This window comes from Silurus meridionalis, chromosome 28, assembly GCF_014805685.1.
Source record: "Silurus meridionalis isolate SWU-2019-XX chromosome 28, ASM1480568v1, whole genome shotgun sequence".
Classification (NCBI taxonomy): domain Eukaryota; kingdom Metazoa; phylum Chordata; class Actinopteri; order Siluriformes; family Siluridae; genus Silurus; species Silurus meridionalis.
The window spans coordinates 269,111-275,000 of NC_060911.1; the positions used below are offsets into that span (position 1 = coordinate 269,111).

The 5,890-nt window shown below is 46.2% G+C and overlaps 1 protein-coding gene across 5 annotated transcripts in view; it reads right to left on the bottom strand.

The window, feature by feature from the left end:
* Positions 1 to 5,291: 5,291 nt before the first annotated feature.
* Positions 5,292 to 5,890, bottom strand: part of LOC124381492 — an 88,175-nt gene continuing 87,576 nt past the window's right edge. For all 5 annotated transcript variants that reach the window (XR_006924854.1, XR_006924855.1, XR_006924856.1 and 2 more), the window contains one exon: positions 5,292 to 5,890. This exon is cut by the window's right edge and continues 119 nt beyond it. The gene's annotated coding sequence lies outside the window, so the exon portion shown is untranslated.

The following is a 5,890-nucleotide window of genomic DNA, read 5'->3' on the forward strand; positions in this document are numbered from 1 at the left end:
ACACACAGCTTTTTAATTTGTTCCACATTTTTCTTTTTCTGTATTTTACATTCCTTTCTCTCTCTTTTTCCCTCTGTTTCTTGCCCTCTTTCTCTCCCTCCATTTCTCTCTCCCTGGGAAAGTAGTAGAAATGTGTGTGTGTGTGTGTGTGTGTGTGTGTGTGTGTGTGTGTGTGTGTGTCAGTGGGATAGAAATATTTTGATATGTGTCTTGAATACAGACTGATAGAGGGATCTCTCTGGGTTTAGTGTTTGCTTCTGATCTCCAGGTCCTGCACACACGTGAACACACACACGTGAACACACACACACACACACACACAGAGGGGGCTTGATGTTTCTTCTTGTGTGTGTTTAGAGTCTTAGTGAGGATTTAAAGACACACAGCAGTACATAAACATATCTCACAGGCAGTAGGGAGGAGTTTATGTAAAAAGGGGCGTGTCTCAGTTACAGGATGTGATGAAATAATCCTCTCTCAGAGATGGAATCAAACGTAATGGAAAATAGGAACTTGACCGATGTGCCAATAGTTCTGCTTTCATAATAGATGAGATTAGACTGCACTGTAATGGGTTTCTCTCAGACATGTGGAGAGACACACCCATCTGTCCCACTCAGACACACCCACCTGTCCCACTCAAACACACCCATCTGTCCCACTCAGACACTTCCACCTGTCCCTCTCAGACACTTCCACCTGTCCCATTCAGATACTTCCACCTGTCCCACTCAGACACACCCACCTGTCCCTCTCAGACACTTCCACCTGTCCCTCTCAGACACTTCCACCTGTCCCACTCAAACACACCCATCAGTCCCACTCAGACACTTCCACCTGTCCCACTCAGACACTTCCACCTGTCCCACTCAGACACGCCCACCTGTCCCATTTAGACACACCCACCTGTCCCACTCAGACACTTCCACCTGTCCCACTCAGACACTCCCACCTGTCCCTTTCAGACACTCCCACCTGTTCCATTTAGACACTCCCACCTGTCCCACTCAGACACTCCCACCTGTCCCACTCAGACACACCCACCTGTCCCACTCAGACAGACCCACCTGTCCCACTCAGACACGCCCACCTGTCCTACTCAGACACTCCCACCTGTCCCACTCAGACACGCCCACCTGTCCCACTCAGACACGCCCACCTGTCCCACTCAGACACGCCCACCTGTCCTACTCAGATACACCCACCTGTCATTAGGGGTCAGTGAGATCATTAGGAGTCAGTGGGGTCATTAGGAGTCAGTGGGGTCATTAGGAGTCAGTGAGATCATTAGGAGTCAGGGGGGCATTAGGGGTCAGTGAGATCATTAGGAGTCAGTGGGGTCATTAGGAGTCAGTGGGGTCATTAGGAGTCAGTGGGGTCATTAGGTAATCCCGTCCCTGTCCCCATTGCTTCCTCTGTCATTCTTTCTTTATTGAACTCCCTCTGTCACTCTGACTGTAATCTAACTAATCTATGCCCTTTAGAGCGCACACACACACACACACACACACACACACACACACACACACACACACACAGACTGTACAAAGCGCAGTACTCTTTTATTCTCGTGTTGGTGGTGAAGTGTTTATGATGTGGATGGAGGGATGGGGAAATAAACGTGTGTAAAATAGAAATAACTCCATCCGGATGTTGTGTGTGTACTTATGTGTGAGACTGTGTACCGTAATAAACACATTTACCCGATCTAAACACAAATATATACCTATATCTATACACACACACACACACACACACACACACACACACACACACGTATCTATATATCTATATCTCTATATATCTCTACTGTTGTTTTATGTTCCAATAAACACACACACAATTAAACTAACTTAAACACTGTGATAAGTGACATCACTTCCTGTCTGACTGTCATTACTCCTTAACAGCGTGCTTCTCTCTCTCTCTCTCTCTCTCTCTCTCTCTCTCTCTCTCTCTCTCTTCACTCTGTATTCTTTCCTGCTCACCCTCAGGGTGCTCTTGGGTTTCTCAGAGAAACAATGAGAAGATGTAATAAAATGTGATTAAAAAACAAGATTGTGCTCCAGAGTTGGTATGAAAGTGGAGATAAAAGGGTTTCTACACAGGAGCTCTACAATACTACAGGATTATAGAACTGAAGGAGATGAACATAAGTCTTCTTCAGTTCTGAGTTCAGAGATGAACTCCTCACAGTCAATCTCTCACCCTCACTTCTCTAACAAACTCCATTACTCTGCACTGTTGACCCCAGGTACCTGAACTCCTCCACCTTCTCCACCTCTTCTCCCTGCAACCGCACCCCTCCAATGCCCTCCCTCTCATTCACACACATGTACTCTGTCTTACTCCTACTGACTTTCATTCCCCTTCTCTCCAGTGTGTACCTCCACCTCTCCAGACTCTTCTCCACCTGCTCCCTACTCTCACCACAAATCACAATATCATCCACAAACATCATAGTCTACGGAGACTCCTGTCTGACCTCGTCCATCACCTGTCCATCACCACTGCAAAAAGGAAAGGGCTTAGAGCCGAACCTTGATGTAGTTCCACGTCCACCTTGAACCAGTCTGTTGTTCCTACTGCACACTTCACTGCTGTCACACTGTCCTCATACATGTCCTGCACCACCCTCACATACTTCTCTGACACACCAGACTTCCTCATAAAATACCACAACTCCTCTCTCCACCCTGTCATACGCTTTCTCGCGTTCCTTCTGACCTTCTCTATACTTCTCCATCAACATTCTCAAAGCAAATAATGCGTCTGTGGTGTTCTTCCTCAGCATGAAACCATACTGTTGCTCACAGATGGTCACCTCTTCTCTCAGCCTGGCTTCCACTACTCTTGCCACAGCGGATCATCCGCAACTTTATGGTGTGACTGATCAACTTTATTCCCCTGTAGTTACTGCAGGTCTGCACATCTCCTTTATTCTTAAAGATCAGTACCAGCACACTCCTTCTCCATTCCTCAGGTATCTTCTCACCTTCCAAAATCCTGTTAAACAATCTTGTTAAAAACTCCACTGCATCTCTCCTAAACATCTCCACACTTCTACCGTTATGTCATCTGGTCCAACCGACTTTCCACTCTTCATCCTCTTAATCGCTGCTCTCACTTCCTCCTTACTAATCCTATCCACTTCCTGCTTCACATCTCCACACCATCCAACCTTCTCTCTCTCATTTTCCTCATTCATCAGCTGCTCAAAATACCCCCTTCACCTTCTCAACACACTCTCCTCACTAGTCAACACATTTCCATCTCCATCCTTTATTGCTCTAACTTGCAGCACATCCTTCCCAGCTCGGTTCCTCTGCCTGGCCAATCGCTACAAATCCTTTTCTCCTTCCTTAATGTCCAACTTCTCCTACAGCTCCTCATATGCCTTTTCCTTGGCTTTCACCACATCCCTCTTCACCTGCTGCTGCATCTCTTTGTTCTCCTGCCTACTTTTCCCATCACTCTGTCGATCCCAATTCTGTTTCTCCAACCTCTTTCTCCTTCTGCTCTCCTGCACTTCCTCATTCCACCACCACGTCTCTGTCTTCTTTTCTATTTCCAGATGTTACACCAAGTACCTTTTTAGCTGCCTCCCTCATCACTCCTGCAGTAGTTCCACAATCATCCAGCAGCTCTTCACCACCACCGAGCTCCTGTCTGACCTCTTCCCTGAACCTCACACTACACTCTTCCTCCTTCAGTTTCCACCATCTTATTCTTCTTTCAGTCCTCACACTCCTCCTCTTCTTCTTCACCTCCAAAACCATCCTACAGACCACCATCCGATGCTGTCTAGCTACACTGTCCCCCACCAACACCTTACAGTCTCCAATCTCCTTCAGGTTGCATCTCCTACATAGAACATAGTCCACCTGTGTGCACCTTCCTCCACTCTTATACGTCACACTGTGCTCCTCCTTCTTCTTAAAACACGTGTTCACCACTGCCATTTCCATCCTTTTAGCAAAATCTACCACCATCTGCCCTTCCACATTCCTCTCCTTAAAACCATACCTACATCACCCCCTCATCACCTCTGTTCCCTTCCCCTACATGCCCATTAAAGTCTGCCCCAATCACCAATCTTTAATTCCTAGGTTCACCTTCTTCCACTTCATCTAACTCACTCCAGAATTTTTCCTCCTCCTCCATCTCACAACCCACTTGTGGAGCATAAGCACTGATGACATTTATTATCACCCCTTCATCTTCCAGCTTTATGTTAATCACCCTATCAGAAACTCTCTTCACCTCCACTACACTCTTACTGTACTCTTCCTTCAGAATCCCCCTACACCATTTCTCTTTTTATTCACACCATGATAGAACAGTTTAAACACCTCCAATGTTCCTGCTCTTACTCCCTTTCCACAAAACATCTCTACCTTTCTCCTCTCCATCATATCAGCTCCCTCTCTCCCTTTACCAGTCATAGTACCAACATTTAAAGTACCAACCTGAACCTCCACTCTCCTCCAATTCTCCTTTCCCTGCTGTCTCTCTAGACGTCTTCCTCCTCTCCTTCTCCTCCTTTAGCCAACAATAGCACAGTTTCCACCGGTACCCTGTTGGATAATGATATCTGTGGTGGTGTTGGTGACTCGGGTCTCGACCGATCCGGTATGAAGTTTTGATTCTTGACCCGTTTATTTGATTTGGCACATATTTTACGCTGGACGTCCTTCATAACAAAACCCTCCACATTTATCCGGACTTGAGACCGACACTGAGAGTCACCTGACCTGTGCAACACTAATGACTGTGTTCCACTACACCCCCATATTACACTTTCACCACACCTTCTTTTTACATCTCAATTCAATTTATGTTTATTTGTATTGAGCTTTTAACAATGAACATTGTCTCAAAGCAGCTTAACACAGATAATGTGGTGATAAAAATGAAAATGTGAAGTTTGTCCCTGATTAACAAGTCGGTGGAGACTGTGGTGAAGGAAAAACTCTCTGAGAAGAAAGAAACCTTGAGAGGAACCAGACTAAAGAGGGAACCTCATCCTCATCTGGGTGACACCAAATGTCCATTTATTGCAGATAAACGATGTTGAGCCTCCACTACACCTTCACTACACCTCCATATAACACCTCCACTACACCTCCACTACAGTTCCATAACACCTCCACTACACCTCCATGTAACACCTCCACTACACCTCCATATTACACCTCCACTACCCCTCCACTACAGTTCCATATTACACCTCCACTACACCTCCACTACAGTTCCATAACACCTTCACTACACCTCCATGTAACACCTCCACTACACCTCCATATTACACCTCCACTACCCCTCCACTACAGTTCCATATAAAACCTCCACTACACGTCCATATAACACCTCCACTACACCTCCATATTACACCTCCATATAACACCTCCACTACACCTCCATATTACACCTCCATATAACACCTCCACTACACCTCCATATAACACCTCCACTACACCTCCATATTACACCTCCACTACACCTCCATATAACAGGTGTAGTGTGCAAAACCCATGGAAGCCGCTTGGAGTTTGCCAACAGGCACCGGGAGGTTCTCAGTTCCAAATCTTATGTCTGGAGGAAACCAAGCACCGCTAATCACCTGCCTAAAACCATTCCAGCAGTGAAGCATGGTGGTGGCAGCATCATGCTGTATGGGTGTTTTTCTGCAGCAGGAGCTGAGAGACTGGTCAGGGTAGAGGGAAAGCTGAATGAAGCAAAGAACAGAGAGCTCCTCAATATAAACCTGTTCCACAGCAACACAGGGACTTCAGTCTGGGCCAAGGAACCACCTTCCTGCCTTGAATATATCTATAGTTATATATGCTCTATCCATCCATCTTCTCTCTCTCTCTCTAGCTCCCTCTAA